Below are 17,939 nucleotides of genomic sequence, written 5' to 3'. Positions count from 1 at the left end.
ACTGCGATCAGCCTGCTGAAAGTGAAAGTCCCATAGTGGGACCAAGTAAAAAAAGTGAAAAAAAGTTGTAAAAATATTTTTTTTAAAATAAAAAAATAATAAAAAAATAAAATATTATTATGAAAAAAAACAATAAGAGTACACATATTTAGTATCGCCGCATCCGGAATGACCTGATCTATAAAACTGTCCCACTAGTTAACCCCTTTAGTGAACACAGTAAAAAAAAAAGAATAAAAAAACGGTGCTTTATCATCATACAAACGAACAAGAAGTGGAATAAAACGCGATCAAAGAGACGAATATAAATAAAAATTATACCACTGAAAACATCATCTTGTCCCGCAAAAAGCAAGCCACCATACAGCTCCATCAGCCAAAAAATAAAAAAGTTATAGCTCGTAGAATAAAGCGATTTTTTCTATGAAATAGTTTTTATTGTGTAAAAGCGCCAAAACATAAAAAAGATATAAATGCAGTATCGCTGTAAATGTACTGACCCGAAGAATAAAGCTGCCTTATTAATTTTACCACACGCAGAACTGCATAAAAAAAAGCTAAAAAAACAATTACTGAATTGTTGGTTTTTGTTTATTCTGCCTCCCAAAAATCAGAATAGAAAGCGATCAAAAAATGTCACATGCCCGAAAATGGTACCAATAAAAACATCAACTTGTCCCGCAAAATACAAGCGATCACATAACTCTGTCGACCGAAATATAGAAAAATTATAGCTCTCAAAATATGGCGATGCAAAAACTAGTCTTTGCAAAAAAAAAAGTTTAGTGTGTGACAGCTGCCAAATGTAAAAACCCGAAATGAATCTGGTATCACTGTAATCGCACCGACCCGAAGAATAAAGTCATCTAATCACTTAAACCGCACGAGGAACGGTGTAAATAAATAACTAAAACCAATTCTTCACCTGCTGTTGGTTGGTTCATTCAGCCTCCCAGAGTTCGCAATATGGCTCTGCCCACATTTATCCTGTGCTCTACGCTCAGCGCTTACACCGGGGTTTCCATGTAAATCTCTGAAATACGTGATCCAGACTGAACCTCCGGCGGAAGATTCCCTGTAATGAGGCAGATGGAGGCACCGTCTGGCCTGTGATCCCACGGTGTCCGTCTTTTTATTAGGCTATTAGACGTGAATAAAAGTGCAGTCGGCCACAGTTTTGCTAGCCTCTGATAAAAAGGACACCGCTGAACAGAGGCCACACAGAGTCCAGAGTAATTAACAAATAAAGTAGCACACTGCAAGTATGTAAACATGAAATATGGAATATGAATAGTATTACTGCTGTAGAAAATAGAAATAAATGAGAAATCTTAGCACATAAATTGGCCAATTCATGTGTACCTGGCAGCCGCGGTAAGGCGTTTCTCAGTGCCAGGACCCTACCAATGTGAATACCTCTCTAAGGGACAGGCACACATGAATTGGCCAATTTATGCGCTAAGATTTCTCATTTATTTCTATTTTCTACAGCAGTAATGCTATTCATATTCCATATTTCATGTTTACATACTTAGCATTGCAGTTTGCTACTTTATTTGTTAATTGTATATGGAGGTAGCTTCTCCTAGTAAGCACCTGTTCACACCTATTTCTCGTATTAGAAGTGCCATCAGTTTTTTCTGTTTACAGAGTCCAGAGTAAGGCCGGTTTCACATGTCCTGATATTTCCAGTATCGGAAAAACCGGTACGGGAGATATCCGTGTCCATGTGAACCTGTGTGGCAACCGTGTGCCGCATCAGGAGCGCACGTTCCGCCACCTGGGAATCAGCAGTACAGTTACCGCTGTTCCCAAGCACTGGGTGCTGAATGCTGCCCTCATCATTGTAACCTGCTGGCGCTGTGATCAGCACAACCAAGGGACAATGATGAGAGTAGTAGTCTGCTCCCGCTGTGTCCTAGTGTAAAAATAAGAATAAAATTAAAAAATCCTTATACTCACCTGCCTATCAAAGTAAAAGTGAAGTACCCATAGCTCTTTCTTACATTCAAGCATCTGATGCTGATGCTCAGTCTATGTAGTTGGCATCTTAGCTGTTGCTAGGCAATTTCCTTATAAGGTGAGATGCACCTGTAAGATTCCATCACAAGATTCCATCATGACATCACTGCTATTATGACATCATAATTCACAACCACTACTTATACAAGCGTTTACACTTCAGTGTCACTTTGATACCCCGGTGTCATTGTTGTCAGTGTTTAGCTACTTACAGTCATATGAAAAAGTTTGGGCACCCCTATTAATCTTAAGCTTAATGTTTTATAAAAATTGGTGTTTTTGCAACAGCTATTTCAGTTTGATATATGTAATAACTGTTGGACACAGTAATGTTTCTGCCTTGAAATGAGGTTTATTGTACTAACAGAAAATGTGCAATCTGCATTCAAACAAAATTTGACAGGTGCATAAGTATGGGCACCTCACCAGAAAAGTGACATTAATATTTAGTAGATCCTCCTTTTGCAAAAATAACAGCCTCTAGTCGCTTCCTGTAGCTTTTAATGAGTTCCTGGATCCTGGATGAAGGTATTTTTGACCATTCCTCTTTACAAAACAATTCCAGTTCAGTTAAGTTTGATGGTCGCCGAGCATGGACAGCCTCTTCAAATGATCCCACAGATGTTCAATGATATTCAGGTCTGGGGACTAGGATGGCCATTCCAGAACGTTGTAATTGTTCCTCTGCATGAATGCCTGAGTAGATTTGGAGCGGTGTTTTGGATCATTGTCTTGCTGAAAGATCCATCCACTGCGTAACTTCAACTTTATCACTGATTCTTGAACACTATTGCCAAGAATCTGCTGATACTGAGTGGAATCCATGCGTCCCTCAACTTTAACAAGATTCCCAGTGCCGGCATTAACCACACAGCCCCAAAGCATGATGGAACCTCCACCAAATTTTACTGTGGGTAGCAAGTGTTTTTCTTGGAATGCTGTGTGTTTTTGCCACCATGCATAACGCCTTTTTGTATGACCAAACAACTCAATCTTGGTTTCATCAGTCCACAGGACCTTCTTCCAAAAAGAAATAGGCTTCTTCAAATGTGCTTTTGCATACCTCAGCTGACTCTGTTTGTGCGTACTTGCAGAAACGGCTTCTTTCGCATCACTCTCCCATACAGCTTCTCCTTGTGCAAAGTGCGTTGTATAGTTGACCGATGCACAGTGACACCATCTGCAGCAAGATGATGCTGCAGCTCTCTGGAGGTGGTCTGAGGATTGTCCTTGACTGATCTCACCATTCTTCTTCTCTGCCTTTCTGATGTTTTTCTTGTCCTGACACTTCTGGCCTTAACAAGAACTGTCCCTATGTTCTTCCATTTCCTTACTATGTTCCTCACAGTGGAAACTGACAGGTTAAATCTCTGAGACAGCTTTTTGTATCCTTCCCCTGAACAACTATGTTGAATAATCTTTGTTTTCAGATCATTTGACAGTTGTTTTGAGGAGCCCATGATGCCACTCTTCAGAGGAGATTCAAACAGGAGAACAACTTGCAAGTGGCCACTTTAAGTAGCTTTTCTCATGATTGCATACACCTGGCTATAAAGTTCAAAGCTCAATGAGGTTACAAAACCAAAAAAAGTGCTTTAGTAAGTCAGTAAAAAGTAGGCAGGAGTATTTAAAACAAGAAAATGATAAGGGTGCCCATACTTATGCACCGGTCAAATTTTGTTTGAATGCAGATTGCACATTTTCTGTTAGTACAATAAACCTCATTTCAAGGCAGAAACATTACTGTGTCCAACAGTTATTACATATATCAAACTGAAATAGCTGTTGCAAAAACACCAATTTTTATAAAACATTAAGCTTAAGATTAATAGGGGTGCCCAAACTTTTTCATATGACTGTATCTAGTGATATACTGATTGCGCATTTCATTGAAATGTCTGGAATTTCTCCAGACAGACTTCAGGAGTTGGCACTACTCCAGGGGATTCTAACCGCCTATACCCCTAACTTTGTGCTACCACTACCCGATGGCGTCCTCAGCTTCACTTACCGGCTGGTTATGGAGCTTGTACGGGACTGTTTGACCAAATACTACCAAGGTCGTATTACCTCAGAATATCTTCAGCATTTACAGCAGAACATCAGGACATTTGTACAACAGGTAAATAGCAGTCAATCTGCACAAATTATTATTATTATGTCTAGTTGGTCTTCCTTACTGTATAGTGGTATTATTGGTAGTAATAAAATTTAGACTTTCTTCAGTGTCAGGCAGGGTCATATTTGTAATAGAGATCCCCATTTTGGGAAGAGGGTGTAGAAGTGCAGCATGAGCCTGTATGATTCAAATGTCAGGGCTAGATTTCATTCCTAGCCCAGTCCTTGTCCCTTAGTAAAGACACTTCATTTAGCACCTTAATCCGGATTTCTTATAAATATGTAATTATGATTTTTATTGTGTATAACAAATATTAATAATTTATCTCAGACCATAGAACTAGCCTCACTGATTAGAAATGTAAAGTACCCACAGCTCTTTCTTACATTCAAGCATCTGGTACTGATGCACAAACTATGGTTTTGCCACCTTAACTATTGCTAGGAAACTTCCTTTTACGGTGAGATGCCCCGTTAAGATTCCATCACAAGATTCCATCACGACATCACTGCTATTATGACATCATAATTCACCACCGCTAATTATACAAGTGTTTTTATGCTGTATAAAAAAAAATAAATAATAATAATACAAATCAAATAATAATAATGGAATGCAAGTTTATTTACAGAAAATTGTTCTTTAGATTGACACCAATATAATATATAAAATGTACCAAATGTGTAGTAATTGTAGCTGCAGATAGACAGGAGTAAAATGGTGACATAAATGGCCTCCTCCATTCTGCACTTTCTCTCATGATTTTCCTTTTGTATTTATTTCCATCTTTATAGGCTGAAGAAAAAGCCCAAAGTGGAAAATTGGCCTTTTTTAAACAACTGGCCCAAAATGTCCTGAATATACTGGAGAGTCCGGCCCGCTCACTGGAGCACCTGGTAAGGAGCCATCATCTTCTATATCACATGTCCTTGTCCCCTCCAGGCAGGCACAGGATATTTCATGACCGCCTGTCCCTGCGGCTCCATCATCTGTGATGGCAGTCTGTACTCAGCGGTGGGAGTTTGTATTTCTGCCTCTGTTTTGCTCGATCATCACAATCTTCCTTCTTGTAAATGCTGCAATTCTGATAACAGAGATCAGTTGTATATACAAGTACCTTATATATTATTGTTGATTTACTGGAGGGAGTGGCTGTGTATAGTCCGTCCAATACTGAAATTACCAGTAAATCCCATGTTTAGTCCTTCCTATCTATTGTATATGATAATTTAGTATTTGTGAAATGTTATACTAATTGTACATATTATAACCATCAGGAAACATCCGAAGGTGACTCCGAAGAGGGGCAAACCGTGAACATGCCTGACCCTAATATTAGTCAGTTAGAGCTAAAAACTGATCTGATTGAAGGTAAGCCGATCATCTAATATTTTACATTCAAATATCCAGATATTATAGAGAATGGCAGAGAATATGTAGATTTACTCTTCATCCCCTGTAATGGAGAGGGATCATGTAATTCTACTTCACGCCTGTGTGGTCTTCTCGGCTCCAAAATGAGGGTCATAGATCCCCAATCATGTAATTGTTCAAAAATACCATATTTTGAAGACTATAAGATGCACCGGACCATAAGAAGCAGGTGAAATTTTGGAGCGGAAAATAGGAAAAACATTTTTTTAATGAAATGGTGGTGCAACTTATAATCCAATTTTGTGGTAACTTTTCTAGGGGAAAGGCGGCGGAAAGATGGCAGCAGCAGGAGTGGGGCGATGCTGCACTGAAGTCCCCGCACTTCCATGGTTTTCAATCTGGTGGACCTCGGGAAAATCTCCACCGGAGGTGGCGCATGCACAGATTGAGATCTCGGGAGACAAGATCTCAATCTGCATGCGCCATCTCCAGAATCCATTTTTCCGAAGTTCACCACACTGAAAATCATGGAAGTGCGGAGTCTCCGGCGACATTTTCCGAAAGCCCAGGGACCGCTGCATCCTTGCACCGCCGAACACCCCCTCCTCCCAGCCTGGGGCCCACAGCATCGCCCCACTCCTGCCGCCGCCAGCTTCCTGCAGCAGTGACCCTGCCTCCTGGGGCCTCTCTTCACCGCAACCCCCCCCCCTCAGTAAGCTACGTTTGGATAAGACGCACCCCCATTTTACAGAAAAAAGTGTGTCTTATAACATGAAAAATACGGTAATCAGATCCTGAACAATCGCCCAGTGTATCTATCTCTGGATGTGCCATAAATACTGTATATTTAGTATGTGCAGAATACCAGATATCTAGTTTTTATATCATTTACAGAGATCTCTTCATGTCCTTCATTATATGGATGTGTTATATATTAAGTACTGATATAGACTGATACATGACATCTCTTCATTATTTTATCATTATTTTAGAAATAACTGTGTCGACGGCCAGTACTGATGGTGGAATATGTGAGACACCAGAGATCCACGAATCTGCCAGTGTAAGTATCAGAGGAGACGTCTGTTTATCATCAGATAACGGGGTATGAATTACACATATAATATTATACCCCAGATGACAATGGGATATCTTTGCTTTTATGTAGATCAGATCTATTGTGAGTTATGATGGCATTGTTATTCTGCCTCTTCTGTGTGATGCCCCTTATCATACCCTGCAGTACAGTGATATCTATGTATGGGGAATATCCCCTTATAATATAATACTGTCTGTGGAGGGTCCGGCTTGCATCATGTCCTCTACATCTGCTGCAATGTAATCAGCGTGGACATAATATAGAGGAGAAGTTCCTGCATCTGGAGCTTTTATTTTCCTGCAGATTCTATGTCTTAATGTCATTTCTTATTATTTCTAGGCCTTGACCGGATCATTGAACTTGGAGACAAGTCCTAGTAAGACCGACTTTAAACCAATCAAACTGATCAGCAGTGGAGCTTATGGGTGAGCTTTATGTTTGCATAATATACATTTCCTAGGGTTCCTTATGACAATGCTTCTGTCTCTGTGCCCAGCCCGTACAACAGAGAAATGCTCTGAGTCCATACTGTCCACAAGAGATGAGCGGATCAGGCAAAATTCTAATTTGCTTGTTGACGTGGACTTGTGAAAATATCATTCAAGGAGAAATTAATGTCCCTTATTATGCTCTGGGGTCTCACCAGGCCCCAGAACATAATAAGCATAAAAAACATACTTATACTCCCCTTACTGCTCAATTCTCTAGCCCCTCCACTTCTCACCGTCACCCGTCCGGTCCTCACTGCCTCTTCAGTTTGCCACCGCTCACGCTATGCAAGAACTTCAGGCTTTGGGAAGGTCTGAGAGAGTTCTATGCAAGAGCATAAAAAGTCACAACATTGTGACACCGTGACTGTTCTTGCGCTTGTGCATAATCCTCCCAGATCTCATCAATGTTGGAAGTCCCGTCCCAGTATGAGAGGCATTTGGATTTCAGCATTAGCAGCAGAGATTTGAGGATGCGGCAAGGAACAGACGGTTGAGGCGGAGGGGCCGTAGAAGTGAGTATAAAAATTTGTTTATTTTTAAACATTTTTATGGCCTTTTCAGACTTTGAAAATGGTGGCCAACGCTTGACATTTTGCTAAATCCATGAGTAAGCAAATTACAAAAAACAAAACAAACAAAAAAACAAAACGCCATTTTGGTGAATGCAGAATTTTGCAAAATCTGAGTAGAATTTAATTCCACTCAAATGTGTTAGCTCATGTCTACTGGCCACATCTATATGTCATTATTTAGGTCAGTTAGGAAGTGACATAGATGAGGACCTCGCATAGGTCATCATTTATGTTGTGTAACTTGATGGATTTCTACATGGATTTCTAGTGACATCTAGTAGTAACCAGACAATCATGTGATGAGGTTTATAGACAAAATGTTAGTAACAATTCATTATAAATCATGGATTTTCCTTCTCTCCAGAGCCGTCCACTTAGTGCGACACAAATACACAAGCCAGCTATTCGCTATGAAGAAGCTGGATAAGGAGAACGTGAATATTCCAAGAAGACTTGAACGTGCCTTTCTAGAGAGGGACATCCTAACATTTGCTGATTGTCCCTTTGTGGCCTCCATGTTGTGCTCCTTTCCAACTCCTCATCATCTGTGTATGGTCATGGAGTATGCAGCAGGTAGGTCCTATCCATTGTGCCTATATCCAGCCTCAATCTGCTTATCTCTAGCATCTTCTCCATAATCTGAATGTGACCACATGGACGGTTACATGTCCATTCCGCATTTACTATAAGTTATCTGTTACCAAGATGCCAGGAAAATCATTATCTCTGTGAAAGTCTCTGGTGAATGTCCTCACTGAGAATGGCAAAAATATCCACTGAGGATAAAAGGAGGATTTGACTCAATTCTAACAGTTTGTATAGATGAGCATTTCACAGAGTAATGAATAAGAGGCTTGCAGATGAGGCACGGCTCTGTCTTTTTATATTGGGTCACTCTGCTTTATACGCTCTACATTAGGCCTCTTTCACGCGTCAGTATTTCTGGTACGTGAGGTGACAGTTTACCACACGTACTGGAGACACTGACACATGTGCGCACATGTCAGTGTTTCCACGGTCCGTGTGTCCATGTGATCCACACGTAGACATGTCTGTTATTGGCCAGCAGAACGGATCACACAGACCCATTCAAGTCAATGGTTCAGTGTAAACACATACCGCACACGGATGCCATCCGTGTGACATGTGTCGGCGCCTGGGAATTAGCGATAAAGTTAGCGCCGGGTGCTAAACGCTGCCCTCATCATTGTCCCCTGCCGGCGCTGCGATCAGAACCAGCAGGGGTTAATGATGAGGGTTGTCTTCTCCCAGTGTATTTCTACCTGTAAAAATAAGAATAAAAATAAAATCTATAGCCTCACCTGTCCTAAGTGTCCCCCACTGTAATCCATGAGACCGCTCAGCAGAGAAGCCGGGGAGAATGACTCCTGCAGCGAGCGGCCCCGAATCTGCGCTGAGCTCAGCGAGCGGTGTCCTGTCACTCACTGAGCTCAGCGCAGGTCTGACGTCACTCGCTGCAGGAGTCATTCTCCCCAGCTCCTCTGCTGAGCAGTCGCATGGATTACAGCGGGAGATACTTAGGACAGGTAGGTGAGTATAAGGGTTTTTTTTTATTTTATTCTTATTTTTACAGGTGGAGACACCGGGAGCAGACTACAACTCTCATTATTAACTCCTGCTGGTGCTGATCGCAGTGCGGGCAGGGGAAAATGATGAGCGCAGCGTTCAGTACCCGGCTTTTGGGAATAACGCTAACTGTACACTGATTCCCAAACGCCGGTACGTGTGCTCCTGATGTGGCACACGGACATCTCCGACACAGGTTTTTCCGGTACCAGAAATATCCGGACGTGTGAAACCGGCCTTATACAGTATATAAAGCAAGACCACAAATGAGACTGCTGACACCTTTAACTAATTATATATTTATTTATTGTAAGATACATAGTATATATAGCTCATACTTTTTCGGCCAGAATAGTGTCTCTTTTTTGTATGAGTTACCTTGTTATTTTTAGATATTTACTCCACGTGACTAGTAAAGATTCATGCTTTTATATGGGATGTTGCTTCATTGCACTTATTTGTGCAGCTCTTGCACCTTTGTGGTTTTGCTTCATAGACATTTAGTGCAGTCCTAGTTACTATTCGGGTATGCTCCAATGGAGGGTTTTTTGCATTATTATACAGTATACAGTCATATGAAAAAGTTTGGGCACCCCTATTAATCTTAAGCTTAATGTTTTATAAAAATTGGTGTTTTTGCAACAGCTATTTCAGTTTGATATATGTAATAACTGTTGGACACAGTAATGTTTCTGCCTTGAAATGAGGTTTATTGTACTAACAGAAAATGTGCAATCTGCATTCAAACAAAATTTGACCGGTGCATAAGTATGGGCACCCTTATCATTTTCTTGTTTTAAATACTCCTGCCTACTTTTTACTGACTTACTAAAGCACTTTTTTTGGTTTTGTAACCTCATTGAGCTTTGAACTTTATAGCCAGGTGTATGCAATCATGAGAAAAGCTACTTAAAGTGGCCACTTGCAAGTTGTTCTCCTGTTTGAATCTCCTCTGAAGAGTGGCATCATGGGCTCCTCAAAACAACTGTCAAATGATCTGAAAACAAAGATTATTCAACATAGTTGTTCAGGGGAAGGATACAAAAAGCTGTCTCAGAGATTTAACCTGTCAGTTTCCACTGTGAGGAACATAGTAAGGAAATGGAAGAACATAGGGACAGTTCTTGTTAAGGCCAGAAGTGTCAGGACAAGAAAAACATCAGAAAGGCAGAGAAGAAGAATGGTGAGATCAGTCAAGGACAATCCTCAGACCACCTCCAGAGAGCTGCAGCATCATCTTGCTGCAGATGGTGTCACTGTGCATCGGTCAACTATACAACGCACTTTGCACAAGGAGAAGCTGTATGGGAGAGTGATGCGAAAGAAGCCGTTTCTGCAAGTACGCACAAACAGAGTCAGCTGAGGTATGCAAAAGCACATTTGAAGAAGCCTATTTCTTTTTGGAAGAAGGTCCTGTGGACTGATGAAACCAAGATTGAGTTGTTTGGTCATACAAAAAGGCGTTATGCATGGTGGCAAAAACACACAGCATTCCAAGAAAAACACTTGCTACCCACAGTAAAATTTGGTGGAGGTTCCATCATGCTTTGGGGCTGTGTGGTTAATGCCGGCACTGGGAATCTTGTTAAAGTTGAGGGACGCATGGATTCCACTCAGTATCAGCAGATTCTTGGCAATAGTGTTCAAGAATCAGTGATAAAGTTGAAGTTACGCAGTGGATGGATCTTTCAGCAAGACAATGATCCAAAACACCGCTCCAAATCTACTCAGGCATTCATGCAGAGGAACAATTACAACGTTCTGGAATGGCCATCCTAGTCCCCAGACCTGAATATCATTGAACATCTGTGGGATCATTTGAAGAGGCTGTCCATGCTCGGCGACCATCAAACTTAACTGAACTGGAATTGTTTTGTAAAGAGGAATGGTCAAAAATACCTTCATCCAGGATCCAGGAACTCATTAAAAGCTACAGGAAGCGACTAGAGGCTGTTATTTTTGCAAAAGGAGGATCTACTAAATATTAATGTCACTTTTCTGGTGAGGTGCCCATACTTATGCACCTGTCAAATTTTGTTTGAATGCAGATTGCACATTTTCTGTTAGTACAATAAACCTCATTTCAAGGCAGAAACATTACTGTGTCCAACAGTTATTACATATATCAAACTGAAATAGCTGTTGCAAAAACACCAATTTTTATAAAACATTAAGCTTAAGATTAATAGGGGTGCCCAAACTTTTTCATATGACTGTATCTCTGTGTATGACGTCCTGCCCCAATGTCTCCGCTCATTTCTCCTTCACACTCCTCATGTGTCATTTACATTGTAACAAACCCTCTCCTGTCATATTTGCTTTCTGCTGTAGGAGGAGACTGTGGCAGTTTTATGAAGAACTATGGGTGTTTACCTGTCCCCTTGGCTCGTCTGTACATTGCAGAAACGGTTCTAGCTGTGGAATATCTGCACAGCTATGGTGTAATGCACAGAGACCTGAAGCCTGAAAAGTAAGTGACACTTGTAGTATAAGAAAGGGGAAACAATATATCGTTTATTATACAATCTATTTGCAACTTGGGGCTGACATCCTCTTTTTTTCACAGCCTCCTGATAACGTCAACTGGTCATATTCAAGTTACAGATTTTGGGCTTTCCAAACTCTGCCTCATGAGACCAACATCAGAGATCTACAAGGCTCCAATTGAGGACATCACCAGAGAGTTCCATGATAAGGAGGTAGGCAGGAACTTGTTCTTTACTCATCTCCTCCATTTCTCCTTCTCTTATACTTTCTCATCTAGAAAACGTTTCCACTGATGTTATTTGTCACAATTATGTTCTCTGATCATTATCTCATTCCTCTGTTTTTTCCAGATTGCTGGCTCCCCTCATTACATAGCCCCAGAAGTTATCTTAAAGGAAGGCTATGGAAGGCCAGCTGACTGGTGGTCAATTGGGATCATCCTATATACATTTCTTGTAGGACGTGTACCATTTTATGGGCCTTCCAAATATGAGATTTACAGCCATATTGTCAGGGGTAAGTAAAATAATCTGATTGCTGTGTAATGTCATTGTTATTTGAATAGATTAGTTGTGTGATTTAGTTACTTTTGTTAATATAAAAGATTTTTGTTTTAATAAAATAAATTAAGATGTTTCATTTTCTGTAATATTTGCTTTTTACATAACAGATGACATATATTGGAAACTTACTAATTCGGCTTTTCCAGCCACAGCTCGGGATATCATCATTGAGCTGCTCAGAAAAGATCCAGCACAAAGACTTGGGACAGGTAATGTATATAATAGTATTATTAATGACTTATTACACCTTTGTGAACAGAAAATGAATAATGAGGATCAGCACTGAGGTTTTGTTCTCTACCAGCTTGGCCATTCCCCATTCTTCATGCTAAGACTTTCAGTACATCTACTTCACTTCGGCTCTGTTACGTCAACCGTTCAGATTAACGCCCCCTTCACACGTCCGTATAAAATCAGTACTGAAACCATTACCGGAAAAAAACAGTACTAGTGCCATCAGTGTTTTGAATCAGTGTGCCATCAGTGTGCCATCAGTGTTTTTCCGGTACGGCAAAGAAAAAGAAATGATAAAGTATCTCTTATACTTTGTAATGTTAAACAGATACAGCATAAGGAAGGCACACAAATGGCACACGGATGCCATCTGTGTGATGTACGTGTTTTTCAGGGTCCCATAGACTTGTATTGGCCCTTGTCATCTGTGCTGCCACAAAAAAACAGCAGCATAGATGATAATGGGTACGTGTGGCATACGTGAAAAAAAATGGATGCCACATGTAGTGCAAACACGGATATGTGTAGGAGGCCTAACAAACTTGTCTCTTTGACAATAACTATATCACTATTCATTGTTTTCCTTTTCAAGGAGGAGCAAATGAGATCAAATTTCATCCATTCCTGCGTAACTTAGATTTTGACAACCTTCTAAGTCAGAAGTCGCTGTTCATTCCTGATCTTGAGTCAGAAGAGGATACCATCTACTTTGACAGTAAGTAGAATGAGACATCATCTGCAGAAAGCTGCTGTGTGTCTTGTATTTCATTTTAAGTGACAATCAGTCCCCACCTTGATTCATGATCAAATGGTGACTGTTCAGGACAAAGTATTATGCTAATAATCTCGATTAACTCTTGTACTTTTCAGCTCGATGTAGCAGACATCAACATATTGATTCAGATGAGGGGGACACAAGTGAAGATAATGACTGGCCGGAAAGCCAAAACTTTCTATCATCTTCGCATAGGCTTTCTAAAGTAAGTATGTGACCAATAAGATCCATACAACCTGTAATTAAAATAAAATTGTAAAATAGTAAAATATTTTTTTTTCCTCTTTGTATTAGCTCTGTTCCATCCATACCAAGATGATGAACAATGAAGAACCCAAGTCACCTCCAGGATATTCACCAGAAAGTGCAAAACAGTCAGACATGTGAGTAAATTATTTTTATGGGGTCCAATTCTGATATGTGTTCACAACACCAAATTCAAGACGAGTGTAAGTCGATACTAAATCCAGTATCGATGACCACATGATTGCTGATCACCATGCTTCTGACTTGTGATAACGCTGGTGATGAAAGTTGATAACTATGACCAGCTTTAATTTCCAGTTCATTACAGGAAAATAAATATTGCTAGTGATTCTCCATTCTTGCTGGTAGAAGAGGGTCTTGAGCACAGCATCCCCTTCATGTTATTCAGATGTCCTAATGGGCTTTGCAGTCAGGTGCTGTATCCGTATCTATTGTTTTCACTTGTAATTTATATGTTTTTCTTCTACCAAACAGACAGAAAGATTCTCCCCCCTCTAAATCTGATGACAACCAGACGCAGAAAGATTCTCCCCCCTCTAAGTCTGATGACAACCAGACGCAGAAAGATTCTCCCCCCTCTAAATCTGATGACAACCAGACGCAGAAAGATTCTCCACCCTCTAAGTCTGATGACAACCAGACGCAGAAAGATTCTCCCCCCTCTAAATCTGATGACAGCCAGACACAGAAAGATTCTCCCCCCTCTAAGTCTGATGACAACCAGACGCAGAAAGATTCTCCCCCCTCTAAATCTGATGACAACCAGACGCAGAAAGATTCTTCCCCCTCTAAGTCTGATGACAACCAGACGCAGAAAGATTCTCCCCCCTCTAAATCTGATGACAGCCAGACACAGAAAGATTCTCCCCCCTCTAAGTCTGATGACAACCAGACGCAGAAAGATTCTCCCCCCTCTAAATCTGATGACAACCAGACGCAGAAAGATTCTTCCCCCTCTAAATCTGATGACAACCAGACGCAGAAAGATTCTCCCCCCTCTAAGTCTGATGACAACCAGACGCAGAAAGATTCTCCCCCCTCTAAATCTGATGACAACCAGACGCAGAAAGATTCTCCCCCCTCTAAGTCTGATGACAACCAGACGCAGAAAGATTCTCCCCCCTCTAAGTCTGATGACAACCAGATGCAGAAAGATTCTCCCCCTTCTAAATCTGATGACAACCAGACGCAGAAAGATTCTCCCCCCTCTAAGTCTGATGACAACCAGACGCAGAAAGATTCTCCCCCCTTCTAAATCTGATGACAACCAGATGCAGAAAGATTCTTCCCCCTCTAAGTCTGATGACAACCAGACGCAGAAAGATTCTCCCCCCTCTAAGTCTGATGACAACCAGACGCAGAAAGATTCTCCCCCCTCTAAATCTGATGACAACCAGACGCAGAAAGATTCTCCCCCCTCTAAATCTGATGACAACCAGACGCAGAAAGATTCTCCCCCCTCTAAATCTGATGACAACCAGACGCAGAAAGATTCTCCCCCTTCTAAGTCTGATGACAACCAGACACAGAAAGATTCTCCCCCCTCTAAATCTGAGGATGACAACCAGACGCAGAAACATTCTCCCCCCTCTAAATCTGAGGATGACAAACAGAGGCAGAAAGATTCTCCCCCCTCTAAATCTGAGGATGACAACCAGACACAGAAAGATTCTCCCCCCTCTAAATCTGAGGATGACAACCAGACACAGAAAGATTCTCCCCCCTCTAAATCTGAGGATGACAACCAGACACAGAAAGATTCTTCCCCCTCTAAGTCTGATGATGACAACCAGACACAGAAAGATTCTCCCCCCTCTAAATCTGAGGATGACAACCAGACACAGAAAGATTTTCCCCCCTCTAAGTCTGATGACAACCAGACGCAGAAAGATTCTCCCCCCTCTAAGTCTGATGACAACCAGACGCAGAAAGATTCTCCCCCCTCTAAATCTGATGACAACCAGACACAGAAAGATTCTCCCCCTTCTAAGTCTGATGACAACCAGACGCAGAAAGATTCTCCCCCCTTTAAATCTGATGACAACCAGACGCAGAAAGATTCTTCCCCTTCTGAATCTGATGATGACAACCAGACACAGAAAGATTCTCCCCCCTCTAAGTCTGATGATGATAAGCAGAGGCAGAAAGATTCTCCCCCCTCTAAATCTGATGACAACCAGACGCAGAAAGATTCTCCCCCCTCTAAAGCTGATGATGACAACCAGACACAGAAAGATTCTCCCCCTTCTGAATCTGATGATGACAAGCAGTGTTTCACTGCTGAAGGCAGACAGTCATCCATATTGTCAGGTATGTATAGCTCTATAGGTCATTCTATTGCAGCCTGTGTCAAAAAGTGTAATGTGAAAACAGCCCAACATTTCATTTTATAAAAATCCTCACTCTTAGGCTGTGTGCCCACGATGCGTTTTTCAAGCGTTTACGCTGCGGAATTTCTACAGCGTAAACGCTTGGGAAACGCTTGGTAAACCTTCCCCCATGGTCTCCAATGCAATTCCGCACTTTCAATGCCCATGCTGCGTATTTTTCCGCAGCGTTTATGCTGCGCTCAAAAATACGCAGCATGTCCATTAATTTTGCGGACACGCAGCGTAATCGCCGCCATTGACTTGCATTAGAATGCGCCAATTCCGCAAGACTGCATCTGTACTTGCGTAATTGACGCATTCTAATGACGCGCCCCCTGGGCCATATTCTTTAGGGGAATACCCGGAGCCGGATCAGATGGGGGGTTGTAGTCTCCGAGCGGCTGTGACCCGGTCCGTGCCCAGGGCGTCAAGCTCAGTGTGTGTGGCAGTCCTACAGATGTTATAAAGTTCTTTATGTCGACTACGCCACCCGTTGTATTGCGGTCACTACGGCCGCCGCTGCAGCAGGGTCCACTGAGGCTGGTGGTGTGTGTGCAGCTTGATAGTAGTATAACCCCCAACGGGAGGGGTATAGCCTCAGGGGGTCAGGTGCAGAGGATGGGGGTTGCGGTGGTGCATTGTGGATGTAATGAGAGACAGAGTCGGGTTCTGCAGTTCAGGGTTTTGTTTTACTCACTGCTGTTGTTGTACTGGTCACTCCGGCCTTGAGTGACCACCCGAGCCGTGCTGCATCCACCAGGTCCTGGATTCGGCCAACCCCCAAGCAAGTCCGGAGCGTGGCCCTGAGCCCTTCTTTCTGTCCTGTCCTCGTCTCTGGCCTTCCCCACCAGGGATCCACCTATGTCCAGCTCCCTTGGGCCTTTTGTTGGGAAACCCTTGGCCCTGGGTTCCCTGACCCTACTCGTGGTCTGCCTTCCGGGTGGATATGGTGGGTGGCCGTGGCAGATCCTGCCCACGGCCTCCGGTCTCTGGCTGAGGTATGCTGTAGCCCCCACCAGTTTGGGATCCGGTACCCTGTTGCCAACTCTTCACCCTATGATTGGATTTGGGATCTCAGAGTCCTTTCTTTCTCCCCCTCTGGGTCTTTCTTTCTTTTCTCCTCTCTCTCTCTGCAGGCTCTTCTGGACCTCTCTTCAGACTCTCTGACTGGCCCTCTGACAACTGACCCTGATCTTAGATGGTTCCCACCTTTTATAACCCTCTATGTGTGAGCTCAGGTGACCAGCACCCAATGAGCTCCTAGCACTACCCAGACTGCTCCCCCTATCTGCCCCTACACTACAGGGATGTTCCACCCCCCTCCCACTCCAGCCAGGGACAGACACGGTCGTACCTGCACATTTCTAAGTGGGAGTACCGTCGGCCTGCCCCTCGGAAATGGGATGTATGTAGTGCATGCAGCGCTCCGAGCTCAGTTCCACACTCCATCCTTACCCGGGAGTGGAATATCACACCTCTGGGTTGAGGTGCAATACTCCTGTAGCAGCCGAATCCTCAGGGTGCTACATTCCCCCCTGGTAAATCACAGCACGTCCTCGGGCTGTCAGGAAACAAAAACCAAAACATACAATTTTTCATAATAACATTACATATAAAACATTATATATATATATATCAATAAAACTTTTCATATAAAACATTCTTGTAGACTTTTTCTTGCTTCTGTTCCTCCTCCGGTCACTGTGCAACTGATGACCGGGCAAAGTGCGACAGTCTCTTTTCTTGAAAGTGGTTTTCCTTTAAAACCAGTAGGGGGCGCTTTAGGAAGCGCAACTATGTACAGGGGAATGTGGCCGCTCTCAGTCCTCGGCCAGGTATTAGGGATTAGGAAAGGATGACCGCTCTCAGTCCTCGGTTAGTGGGATTAAGGGACACACGGGTTAACAGTTCACACATGCTGGTCCCAACGGGGACTATATTAGCAGCAACAGTTCTTGGTACCCCGACGGGTAACTATAT

The sequence above is a fragment of the Phyllobates terribilis genome, unplaced genomic scaffold, assembly GCF_046119375.1.
Source record: "Phyllobates terribilis strain yellow unplaced genomic scaffold, ASM4611937v1 Scaffold_44__1_contigs__length_10104851, whole genome shotgun sequence".
In the NCBI taxonomy this organism is placed as follows: domain Eukaryota; kingdom Metazoa; phylum Chordata; class Amphibia; order Anura; family Dendrobatidae; genus Phyllobates; species Phyllobates terribilis.
The sequence above is the reverse complement of the archived record's forward strand: the minus strand, read 5'-3'. Positions refer to the sequence as shown.